Genomic DNA, 15223 nt, shown 5'->3' with positions numbered 1-15223 from the left:
AAAAAAAATACGAGCATGAACAGTAATATGTTTAAGCTTACACATGGGAAAGTAAAGGAGTAGTTGTGAAAAGTAGAAAAGAAAAGGAAAAGATAGTCTAGTAAAACATATAATAGATTTATAACTTAACTAGTCCAGCATTAAGAACTGATTATATAATGTTATGAATTGAATTATAAAAAAAAAATCTTAATGTTGCAATATTTTCAGTTATAAATTTATATTATTCTACTAGAATATCTTGTCCTTTCTTTTCAAGTTAAACCAACTAGTCCTTTACTTTTCAATGTGTACGCGTAAGTATATTACTTTCATGCTCGCATATTTATATTGTAATCCATGATTTTCCGGGCTTCCAATAAATGCACTTGGCCTTTGTTTAATTTAACTTCTGTTTTCTTCGCTCATAAACACATATGTAATACCAATATAAGGCACTCATCTGCTTTCAATAAAATCCTGCAATTATCTCCCTTTCATGCTTTCAGTTTTTCTGTTTCACTTGTTATTTCTCTTTTAGAGACAGCAGCGGAGTTTTTCCAATAAGAAGTCGGTGAAGCGATGAGGTTGCTATGGAAAGCATTCAAGCTTCGCTTATCTTCTTATATTTTGTACGATTTTGAACACCAGAAATCTCCTTATAACTGTTGTTTGCCTGAACAAAATTTTTTTTACGATATAGTTGAGAAGGTGATCTACAGACTGTAATGCTTGCGTGACCTTTGGTTAAAATATAAGTGAGCGGTGAATTTTTATATGACTAAATCGGCCATTTAACCATATATTAAACACGGCAGTGTCTAATTATATATATATATATATATATATATATATATATATATATATATACATTATATATATATATATATGTATATATATTAGTATTCGGTATTGCCTTACAGTGGAACACCAGATCAGAATACCAAATTCGATATATAAGATCATAAAACTAGATCGCATTAGGGTCCTGTGATGAAGTGTCAGATTCATTCGAAAACAAAACCGATACACAAATACTCCCACTTTATTCTGAACTTACCGTCTAAATCAGCTTTGCTGTTTCTGAGACTATAACTGCCGAAGTCTCACACCCACGCATACACATACTATATATATATATATATATATATATATATATATATATATATATACATATTTTAAGCAGTCAGGTAATAAGATCCAAGCTGTATATTGTGTAATCTACATCATAAAGTATAAGTCCCAGTTGGATATATTTCTGGAGTAATTTTTCTTTATAGGCCGGTGAAAAGATTTTTAACGTCTGGTTGGAACTTTTTATTAAATACTTTTTACTGGAATTAAACGTTAGTGAGATGGGATAGGTAGAAAGGGGCAATGGAGGGAAGATACATTTAAAATGAAGGGATGGATGGAGGGAGAAGACACACACGCATATATATATATATATATATATATATATATATATATAGATATATATACATATATATGTATATATATATGCATATATATATATGTATTTACAGCAGAGAGCAAAATCTATAGACGAGTTCAAACACGCTATAAAAAGCTATAAAACTGTTGAGTAGCCGTTTTGGTAGGTCAAGTTGGGCTTTGGCATAGAGAAAAGGTGGAAAAAAAAGAAGCAGAGAAAATAAAATAAAATGAATAAAGGAAGAAGAAGCTAATTAAATGTTGCGTTTTTCAAGCTGAAATCAACCCTTAAACTGATTAACCGAACTACCTCTTAGATTACACTGACATATATATATATATATATATATATATATATATATATATATATATATATATATATATATAGTTAAATATACACACACATGCAGATACATATATATACATATATATATCCACATATTTTCCCATACACATACCTATACATATATGCATACATACTCACATACATACAAACATTCACACACATGCATACACAATTATATATGATCATTGCAACACCTTTTCAGACAAGTGACACTTCCTCAGACAATTAAAGTCCATAGGACTAAAAATGCCTTCTTTTATTTATTTTTTTAGTCCTACCAGTGAATTCACACGCTCAAGCAGGTATGACACTGAAGACAATCATTGATATCAATTATTACATGCTATCAGCATTTCAAGCTTCTATGCGTCACAACTTTTCCATCGCCACAGGACCATTTGTATAGACAAATTCCTGAGGGAGTATCTATACACATATGATGTTAGACATTCCTAGATTTGTACGACAGTTAAGTCTCTCTCTCGGTTCAAAATGTCGAGATCCAGCAACAAGCAAGAGCAAGATAGCCAGCAACAAGTTAAACTAGATACAAGCTTAATGCGGGTACTGGTCTCCCGCTTTAAATCAGATATTTGCTTCTCCTAGAAAAGTTTCCTGCACCACGTCCTGCGAGGGCTTTCTCCACCCCAACTCGGACATACATACACACAATGCTTGTTGGCCGTTATATATATATATATATATATATATATATATATATATATATATATATATATATATATATATATGCACACATCCACACATACATACATACATACATACACACTTATACGATCATGAATTTAAATACAAAGAAAATTTGAAATTTGTCATAATATTAATTATAATAATCAGTGCACGTATTAAAACTAATTATAATCAAAACAAATTAGCTATTTATATATATACATATGTATATATATGCATGTATATATATGTATATATGTATATATATGTATATATATGCATATATATGTATGCATATATATGTATGTAAATATATATGTATATATATATGTATGCATATATATATGTATATATTTATGTATATATGTATATATATATATGTATATATATACACATATATACTGATAGACATCTGTTTTGTCATATTAGTGTTAGTTCGTAAAGGAAAGCGAAATCCTTTATTTTCTAGTTAAAATTAAAAACCTAATCGATCGATCAATTTCCTGTAGACATATGACTTGACATTAATCAGACTGTAACGAAGTGGGGGTTTCAGTAAAAGAGATTATAATACGCATGCCTTTCCTTTAAAACATGCTAACTTAATAGTCAGTTTTAAACATTCTAGATGGAATTTAAAATAATAATACTTGAATGATTTAGGTTACTTCGTCGATAAGTGTAGCCTGCTACACAAAGGCATCTCAAGAGGCGTAATATATTGGATAACATAATCACTAGGCAATACATTTCACACATGTTATAATCTATGACGGTGTGTGTGTGTGTTTGTGTGTGTGTGTGCGTGTGTGTGTGTGTGTGTGTGCTGTTTCGGGGTCACGATGTTATTATAGAACAACTTTAAACGGACATTTCAAAGGCGATACTTAATCTATAATTAGTTCTCCCCGGTATGAAAATCTATGCTTTGCGTCATTCCTCTAATTATAGATGAACAGGAAAATAAAGGTATACGCTTTAGAATTTCATACGATTGCTAACATTTTTTTAAGAGCGTAGGAGCAAAATGATGCAACGCTACACTAACCAAATAATAACAGAGGAGTTCATAAAGCACGCTCTCTTGTTGCTTCTGTAACACGGTAATTACTTCAATTGATAATTACATTCCATACCGTCTTTGCTAATTGTTACTTAATAGTCTATGTTTTCTTTTTCTTGTAGGAACTTTCGATTTGCATGTAACTTTAAGAATTTTTTTTTGCTTTCTTTTGATATCTTAGTTAATAATATATATATATATATGTATACATATATATATGTATATGTATGTATATATATATGTATATATATATATATATATATATATATATATATATATATATATATATATATATATATATATATATATATATATATAGAAAGCGAGCGAGAGAGAGGTAGAGAGAGGCAGTTATACAGACATACATACAGACAGGCAGAAATAATTATCTGAACGAGAACACATATACCAACTCACAAAAAACTAAGTAAAAATAGAAGAATATGTCAGAACCTTTAATTGAAAAGATTTGATTAAATCCATAGTAGTACATAGGTAACAATTTGTTTCAATGAGGAATTTGTAGCTCTCTATTGGAATGTGTCTCGCAATGCATCATCGGAGCCGAAGTAAGCCTACTGCAAGCTGTGAAAGGCTGCTAAATCTGATCGTTGTTCATGAAATCCAATCATATAACCTAAATAATACTTACCTGATGCATTTCCTTTCTCTATTATCATTTCATAATATTAAATTCTCAATTATCTACTTTCTTGCGTAGCCTAGGAATGAACTTACACTATTCTTGTATATGTCGAAATTTAAGGGACTAGCACAATACGGCCATGCTATTGATTTTTTGTAAGCTTTTCGACCAAATACATGCACTTATTTTCGGGAAAATACTCTGCTTTTATCAAAGTATAGTCGGATTGTGGAGTGTGCATAGCTGCCTTCGCAAAATACGGAAATTCATGAGAAAATGTGTAGTGAAGCTTACTCTGCTTTCAGAAAAACCTCTAGATCTCGGCCAAATCTTTTATCGTATCGCTACAATATACATACTTGCAATCTAACAATGTGATTTAAATTAATTTAAGTAAAAAATTAGATAAATCACGTCAAAAGTTACGTTACTATAAAATAAAGCAATCTTGTGCATTATCAATGATGTAGTAACTGTGTTACAACAGAAGCACTCATGAAGTAAAAATTTAAGCGGTATGTTCGAGAATGAAACAAAAGTTGCTTTTGATTTGCCATGCATATATATTCCTACATTTTGTTTACATTGTGCAATATAAAAGAATAGAGTAGACTATATATATATATATATATATATATATATATATATATATATATATATATATATATATATATATAGTTGATTTGACCGTCGGCTCATTCTGCTTGTGGGGTGAAAATACTTGTCAAATGCATTTGGGGTTTGAGGCTGTATGAAAGCGTTTAATTATGCTCACAGCAGATTGTTCTAACTTCGATCTAATTTTATTTCGATTTTTACAATTATCTCATAAATTTTTATATGAGACCTATGTAAGGTAACGCGCAGGCACATGAAATGCATTACTATGATATTTTACAAATAATCGGCTCAGCCGTTTCGATGCTCATAGGGAACGATCTTACACATATAAAAATAACGCAACAGTTTTATATAATAACTTCCTATTATTCCTAAAAATACATTTATTTATAGAATCAGCCTTTTAGGAAAGGAACGAGCAAATCATTACCACACAGAGTACAACGCGCGAAATTGTACTTATCAGTGGTGTATTTGTATTTTCAGTGCGTAGTAGAGTATACATATATATATATATATATATATATATATATATATATATATATATACATTTATATATATATATATATATCGTGATAGTAATTGCTAGAATGTATATATATACATATATACATACATTCATATATATATACATACACACAGACATATATATATATATATATATATATATATATATATATATATATATATATATATATCATTGTAACTAGATAAACAAACAGCAGTGCATAATGTTGGTACAAAAATGTTTTAGACTAGGCCATTTTTTTCATCTAACTAATATTTTTCCTATTTTTATTTCAAAATAATCTGAACTCTAGTACAAAATTTTCAAGAATTCATATTTCTGTAAACAAAACAAAATTCAAGAATTCAAATACTGTAAACAGAAAAAAAAACATAATAACACGTTTGTTTTATATTTTGTGTATATACTTCTTTCAATTTTTCCAGTAAGTAACATCATTATATTTTGCGGTTATTTTATTGCAAGCAATGTGGAAACATATAAAACAGGAAATATCGATTGTTAACCTGTTTTGCTTCTGGCGTCTTATCTAACGTATCAACCTTCTCCTTTGTGCAAATAACGAATGCCGTGAGCGACAGCAGATAATAAGCAAATTCGTATATGACTATTTCCTCGACGTCAATAAACAATTTTACAAAATCTCTTTAAGCCTCGAATTCGGAAGAAAAGTGTGAATATTGAACACACCAAAGCCACTGATTGTTTAAAGAAATAATAGTTTGTTTAGTAATCAAGATATTAATACATAATTATCTTATTAAACTTTACTAACTCAAAAAACTAGGAATTATTTAATGGTGCAATAATTTAAGTATAATATACGGTGTTTATATAATGTAAAGAAATTATTTAAAAAAAAACATAATCGAACTGCCCTGAGATAAAGATTAAACAATTAATTTGTATATATATATATATATATATATATATATATATATATATATATATATATATATATATATATATATATATGTGTGTGTGTGTGTGTTTGTGTGTGTGTATATGTGTATATGTATGTGAAACAAATTTAAAAAATATCAATATTCCTAACTGAAATATGTTGTCTATCTTAGTATACTATTTTTGCATGTTAAACATGTTAAAAAATTCAATTCTTGACAGCACCTGTTTTAACGCAGAATAATCCATGTTATTATTATGTTAATTTTTACAATTAAACCGTCCTTACTATCAGATTAAAAACTCATCACTTAAAAAAATAATAATATAAGAGTGATTACGGAATATGAACTTCAGAAAGGCCTTACAATTATATTTTCTTTCAGTTACGCCATTTTTTAATGTTAATGTAGTGCCCCTCTGGAAATCTACGTATTAAAACTGTTGTCATATTGTTATAATAAACATTAATATATGTTAACATTTTACTATTTAATTATTTAGGGTTAGTTTATATTTATTTTCTTAGATAATATCGATAACGGCAACACTAGAATGTTTTTGTTTAGGGTTATTTGCACCAAACTAATTAATAAATTAATTGAATGCTTCTACGAAAATTTTCCTGGTTTATTTATATTTAATTTTGCGTTGCTATAACTTTATTTATTACATGAACAAACGTTTTATTATGTATATTTTACATTTAAATAGACTGCAATCATTGCTATTTTGTGAAGGTTAATGAAGCAACTTGTTTTATCAAGCCAAGAAAACGCAGGACACAAAAACTTTTTAACGTCCTAATATACCCTATGCCAACCGCAGCGTTCTCTTCGGTACAGATACACCTTGTTTTCCATCGTAGAATGTGGCAAAATGTGTATTCGTATTCACATCTACATATGACAGCAACAACTTATATATATATATATATATATATATATATATATATATATATATACACATATATATATATATATGCGTGTGTGTTTCTGTGTGTGTTTCTATGTATTTATTGATTTATTGATTGATAACTTGTATGGCCCTTGCCATCAATCAATAGCTGTATAATTTTTATATATGCATAAGATTAAATCTATATATGCATGTATACACTATATATTGCATTGCCTATATATGTTTAACTGAAATCTCTCTCTCTCTCTCTCTGCCTCTGTCTCCCTGTCTCTCTCTCTTTATATATGTATATATATATATATATATATATATATATAAATATATATATATATATATAATTTTACTATTTTTTTGTTTTATATACATAAAGTACATTTGTTGAATGTGACTGTTTTGATTATATTCGTTTAGTGGGGCACAATTAAAAAATCAAGATAGATTAAAACGGAGTGAAATTTAAGTTGCCGTTCCATTTTTACAACAACCGTAAAACAGCGCATACTCAGCAAGTTTTATCGTAATTTATAAGCATAATGTTGAAACACTAAATCAACCTTTATTTTATTTTTTTTTGCATAATTAATGATGGAAGTATTTTTGTGTTTATTTTCTGAACATCTGTTAAAAAAATGTGCATTCTCCTGAAAAAATAATATTTTCTCTACTTTCACCTACTATTTACAGTGTTCATGTAAAGCTTTCATTTGTTCTTTTTATAATAAACATCCCGTTTTCAAAGAGAAACGTTTACTGTCAAAGTTCTTTAAAAAAAGTGCAAGCTTTTACTGAAAAAAAGTTTCACCTAACATATTATGGTAAAAAATTCATCTTTTTGGGGAAAAAAAACAACTTTTTTTGATTAAAAAAATTGCAAAAAAGATAATAAAAGTAAATAAACAGAACATAATGAAATTTTTCTTGAGGAATGGGTTCCATTTTACAAACTGAGTCACAGCAACGCGTGGCCGGGTACAGCTAGTATATATATATATATATATATATATATATATATATATATATATATATATATATATATATATGTGTGTGTGTATATATGTATACATATAAATATAAATATATATATACATGCATATATATATTTATATATATATATATATATTTATATAAATATAAATATATATACATACATATTTATATTTATATAAATATTAATATAAATATACATATATATATATGCATATATACATATATATATATATTTATATATATATATATATATATATATATATATATATATATATATATATATATATACATACAAAAATATTGTTGTAAGTTTAACTGACACATCAGCTCAAGTTACATTGGAAAAATATAATTTCGTACACCACCATGCTACTATCACTAAGATATACAAACTGAGAATGATGACAGACGAAATCATAATTAATGTATATAAATAAAATAAAAAATCTATTACATTCTACCATCTGCAATAACGGTAAACGCTTACATACCTAGATTACTTATGCATTTCAATATTAAATTGAGCAATTAAAAAAAAAAGCAATCACTCATCAAAGTCGATTAAGCGTATGCTGATAAGGAAGACATATTTTTCCGAAGAATGTACACAAAAATGTGCATCCTTTCTATACCTGATGTATTTAATAACAGTTCGGTATTTAACCATCTTTATTTTATATTATTTACACTAGTAAATTAGTAGATACGAGATGGTTTTACAGTAATATGGAATTTTCAGTTTTCTTATGTTTTAAGATCTTAGAAACAGACAATATTCTAATTTGTTTACTAAGATTTTATACGTGGTGATTTTGTACTAAATAAAATGTAATATTATAACTTATATATAATAATATATACTAACTTCATTTGTATAATTATATTAAACCGTGAAAAATTGCACGCTGTTTTAATCATTTTATTGAGCAAAAAATGTGTCATAACAAAATTATTACAGATTTAAAGCCAACTTCATTATTACAAAATCAATTGGTAGTGTTATTTTATTTTACAAGTTGTAGTAGAAGCAGTACCTAAACTAATTCCATTACCAGAAATTCCCAGAACATCTGTATCGTGTTCGGAATAACAATTTTTTTCAGCTGCACTTTATGTTCGTGAAGATTTAAAAAAACTGACTATGCTTGATCTACTGATACGTTATTGTTTATATTGTGATCTTCAAAAAGAAAGTGCATATGCTGACAAAGTTAAAAAGAAATCGAATTCGGATAAGAAATAAAAGAAACCCCTAAAACCGGGAAAGAAAACATATATCCTTACCGAAACCATATGAGGAAAACGATTCGGAATATAAGTAAGAAAATGTATTCGCACCCTTACATATGCGTCTGGTAGGAAACAAGTATGAGATTCTGCAATTCTGTAATACAAAATCTCTGGAGTAATTAATTAATTTGTACTGAAAGCAGAAGGGAGTGCAAAGTTTTAAAGCAAGCCAGAAAAATAAAATAATGGTGAGACAATTAAGCAAAGAAAATAGCAAAATATTTTCCGGTATTGTGTCTAAGTAAACTTTGTTCTTATTTTGATAAGCAGTTCATAATATCAAACATCAATATTTTGAAAATTCGAAATCACTTAATTTACACAATAAGATTAACTACACTGAAGGATTTTATGAACATGTAACCCTGAATATAGATAAAACATTAATCAATATGTTTTCTTAGTTTTAAAAGATGTACAGATTTTCTGACTTCATTTATAATTAATGACTTCCAGCGATTATTTGAGAATTCCCTTTATATGGACCCGATCTCATCCCAGCTGGTCTATTAAAAAATGCTCAGACGAAGTAGCTCCAGTTCTCTCCAAACTCTACAACAAATGCCTTAATGAATCTTGCTTTCCGATCTGTTGGAAAACTGTTTCTATTGTACCAGTATTCAAGAATTCTGGCGAAAGGACTGATCCATCAAATTATCGCCCCATTAGCCCCCTCCCACTTTTTGCCAAAATATTTGAGACCTTAATCAACAATGCTCTAGTCCATCACCTTTAAGATGCTAAACTCCTGACTGACCAACAATATGGATTTAGACGTCCGTTCCATAGCAGGCATCGTAACTGTAATCTCTGAACGTATATATCATTCACTGGACAAAGTTGGGGAGGACAGAGCGGTAGTTCAATATATCTAAGGCTTTTGACCGGGTATGGCATGAGTGGGTCCTCAGGAAAATTAGATCATACGATATAAATGGCAGAATACTTGACATAATTATATCCTTCTTAGATAAGAGAAACACCCAGGTTGTCCTCTGCGGTCGTACATCTAAACAATATGATATAAATGCGGGAGTGCCCCAGGGGTCTATCCTTGGACCTCTATTGTTCCTGATATTCATAAATGACCTCCCCGACAAGATTGCCTCTGATATGGGTATATATGTTGATTACAGTACACTCTATAATAGGCACGACAGGAAGACGAATGAAAACATTTCTAAAGAAACAGCAGACACACTAGAGGAAGACCTCAAATCTGTAGTGGAATGGGGACTAAAATGGTTGGTCACATTCAATGCCGCCAAGACTAAACTGGTTTCATTCAATAATTACAAGAAACCTTTTCTACCACCTATAGCAATGACCAACGACTCTTTATCTGAGAGTCCATCTTTCAAACTCCTTGATCTAACGTTCACAGGAAACATGAGTTGGAACAATTACATTGAAGGCATTGTCAGGGCCGCTGCAAGAAAGGTGGGCTCTCTCTCTACCGTGCTAGAAACTACTTACACCCGAAAGTATCCTGTACGTCTACAAGCCACTATTCGCCTATGTATGGAGTACTGATGTCACATTTTAGCTGGTGCATCTGCTTAGTCTCTCGCTCCTTGACAAGGTACAAAAGAGAGTCGCAAACCTGATAGGCCCTGAACTGGCATCTAAGCTTCATCCTCTTTCCTATCTACGAAATGTTGCATCCCTGTGCCTGTTCTACAAGTATTTTAGCGGTGTGCACCCTCGACAAACCCGACAGGTTGCTAAATTCCACCCCCACACTGTAGAGATCCCTAGATGTAAAAGATCGTTCTACTCCATTAATTTCTTCCCCAGAACCGTTAGATTTTGGAATTCCATTCCAGGACTTTGCTTCCCTAACAGTAATGACGTGAAGAAGTACAAGTGTAACGGATCCGACACCTTGCTGCCCAAATCCCTACACAATACCCCAGTAGTTGCTGCCCCTGATAGTAGCCATATACACCAAAGTGGCAATTTGCCTTGTTTGGGGTGAAAATGTAATTTTAATATATATATATATATATATATATATATATATTATATATATATATATATATATATATATATATATATATATATATATATATATATATATATATAAAAGTATTCTGAATTTCTTTCACGTATAACTATTTTAAGAGAAAACGGCCCAGAGTTTGAAAGTTAATTAAACGAATGTATATTTAAAAGCAAATACGCAATTGATTCGTGTCATAAAGCGTTACTATAATGGACTTATATATATAGCGTTTGATGACAGTCATAGAACTTCAATTATTTTTATTTTGATGAGCAGTGCACAATATCAAACATTAATTAACACAATAAGATTAACCACACTGAAGGATTTTATAAAAATGTAATCTTGCAGATGGATAAAACATTAATCAATATGTTTTCTTAGTTGTAAAGTATGTACAGATTTTCTGACTTTATTTATAATTAAATACTTCCAGCGATTATTTTCACAATTCTCTTTATTTTATGAATAAACAAAATAAACATTCTATTACAAAAAAGCCGTGTTTCTAAAACTCTTGTTTCAAATACTTGGAAAACATTGTTATTGTTTTTACATTCCGCAATATATTTAAAATGTATATATTTTGTAAATGGTTAGAAGAGATTAAAATTAATAATTTATAATTAATGGGTGTTTAATTCCTATTGACTGAATTCCACGCGAACCTGTAATATTTTCATTTTTAAATCGGAGTGTGTGCTAATCTTATGAGATCTAATAACCATTTACAATACACCAGAGAAATTTAATTTTCGCCAATATTTTTTGAAACATCTGTAATTACGTGCTCATTAATAAAATAAATAAAAAGTTTTAATATTTATTCCTGTTTTAATAAAACAGCAAATGTATTGTTTTTTTTTTTCAAAAATGATCAATGTTAGAAAATGTTTAAAACTCTGTCAATGTACACGCATATAAAATATACCTAATTATACACACATACATACACACACGTATATATATATGTGTGTGCGTGTGTGTGTTTGTGTGAACATATATATATATATATATATATATGTGTGTGTGTGTGTGTGTGTGTATGTGTGTTTATAAACATTTATTTCACCTTTTATGCATACTTATATTTTTGTTCCCTCGACTTATCGGAGAAGGAACTATGTTTTCAGTAGCGCCCGTGCGTCTGTTGTTGCGTCCGTCGTTGCGTCCGTTCATCCGTTTTTCCGGGCAATTGACATATAACCGTCAAATAGTTTTTTTTTTCCTGGAATTTGCCACCAATTGTATTTCATTAAATAAATGTGCACCGTATTTTTTTGTTTTTTGCGAAAATTCTCGTGTCGTCCCCAGGAGCTAAGAATAGGTCGAAAATGCGCCAAAATTGCACAGAAAATTGATCCATCTGGTAGATTTTTCTGAAACTTTGCTAACATTCGGGGCTCCTTGTTCTTAATACAAATATAATATGGGTGGGCTTGAAAAAATTCTGGTCCGCGTACCCCGGGACTTTTACTGCTTAAGATGCCCCTTTTGAGGCTCTTTTTTCATATTTCTCAATAAAAACTTGAGATGTCTGAAAATATATTGGGTTTTCACGCTCGTCGACTCAAATATTCATTTGCTAAGGCCTGAAACTACACCATTATCTATTTATATTTTGAGTAGAGGATCCCCAGGGGCAAATAAAATGATAAAAAAGCTCCAAAATTGTCAGACATGACACCTATTGTCCCATAGCATTTGGTTCATCTATTAGATTCTCCTGAAACTTGGCCAAAGTGTGAAGGCCCTTGTTCATCACATAAATTCTGTATGGGTGACGTTTGGAAAATTCTTGTTCGAATCTGTTTGAAACTTTTATGGCTAAAAAACATGTCTTTTTGGAGCTCTTTTTTTCATATTACTTAAAACTTGATATGTATGTAAATATAGTGGCTTTCCATGGTTGTGAATTCATATATACATGCCTTAAGTTGTGAGACTGCACCGCGTTCCCATTTTTACGGGGATTTGGCGTTCCCAGGAGCGTAAAAAGTCGTAATGAATCCCTCAAAATTTTAAATAGATGATACTTTTTAACCATAATTTTGCTTCATCCATTAGATTTTTCTGACACCTGGAAAACTTTGAAAGAAACATTGCCCTTCACACTTCTTTCATTAATCATTTCTTCACTAGTTTTTTGTAGCGTCATATCTCATGCAGCACAAGAATGAAACTACGCACACGGGTGCTGGTTATTTATGAAGCACTTTGTATGTTAAAATACCTACACAGCGTATTTAAGTAAATGACAAACAGTGATAAAAACTATATATTTAAGAGATAGCGTAAATATTATAAGACACAATACCCTGTTTATTTTTTTAAATCACTACTCCTGTCTAAATGTTTTTTTTATTATTTTCATTTCATAGTTTACCAGTGGGTGCCGTTTACCGTTGTCCCGTGGAAGTATACCCACACCTCACACCGAAAAAGAAACGATTATACTACTTCTTTCTGGTGTGATCCCCCCCAATTCTACGCCTTTTGGCCAAGATACAAGTGTAGTATCTGTTCAGGCAGATACTGCAAGCAAACACCATATCTCGGGTCGACTCCACAGATAAGACGTTGGTCAATATATGGGCAACCCTTCATACCAATTGTCACTATCCAATTCCCCTACTCCCTGGCGAGTTGGTCCCTAATTCCCATTTAACTCCTCACTTTAAAATCGGCCTTGTGCCTAATTTGCTCGGTGAAGGAGCAAATAAATATCACCATCGTTATGTAGGGGCAACCCTTCATACCAATTGTCACTATCCATCTCCCCTACTCCCCTTCACCTCTCACATTAAAAATCGGCCTTGTGCCTAATTTTCGGCGGGGGAGCAAATTAATCCCTCTAAGTGTGAGCCCCTCCGTCCAAGTAAAATATCGTGCAATTTCGCCCGTGTCCAAAATTAATGTACTGTGCAATTATAGCTGAAGGATATATATATATATATATATATATATATATATATATATATATATATATATATATATATATATATATATATATATAAGTTTTTGTTTCGGTTTCAATTAAATTTAATGCACCCAAGATTTGCATTTTTTTGTTTAATCACAACTTAATAAGAATCGAATGGACACTATAATAATGTATCCAATTACGCTGAACATTCACAGAATGCCAACATCAACATATGAAAATATCCACTGGAGAATTTCCACAGGTCCGTTATATATATATATATATATATATATATATATATATATATATATATATATATATAATAGGTTACAATCTTAAAATATAAAAGTATCTATAAAGAGGGCCAACATGTCTTCTAAAACGTAAGTGTATATAATAAAATTAAAATTCATTGAATTAATTCATTTAGTACAAAGTATGGATCACCTGGAATTAATAATATAATACACATTATATTCTCTAAAAAAATTGTGATTAATTTATACGAGTGTTAGAAATCGCTGTGTAGAGAAGTCCTGAAGCCAAATTTGAAGAAAATTTAAACACCAATACTGACTTACAGCGCTTATCGATTAAGGTAAGAGTTTTCTTTGTCATCTACTGTCATCAAGAAATCTTCATAAATATATTTTATTTAGCCTGTAGAGTCAGATGGGACATTTTTACATTGTTCATTTTTTATTAGAAAATTATTGGGAAACTATTGCTTCATGGAAAACATTAACATAAAACAGAAATAATCGGCTGCTTTGGTCGATTCTAATCTCATCAATGACTACGTGAAATTCCGAACAGTTGGAGAAGTATAAAAAAAAAAAACTTGTGCCCCAAGTGGAATAATTTTGACTCAGTTGTGCAAATGGCC

Source organism: Euprymna scolopes, chromosome 4 (assembly GCF_053919585.1).
Source record: "Euprymna scolopes isolate OS-2025 chromosome 4, ASM5391958v1, whole genome shotgun sequence".
NCBI classification, from domain to species: domain Eukaryota; kingdom Metazoa; phylum Mollusca; class Cephalopoda; order Sepiida; family Sepiolidae; genus Euprymna; species Euprymna scolopes.
This window is presented reverse-complemented; position numbering follows the sequence as displayed.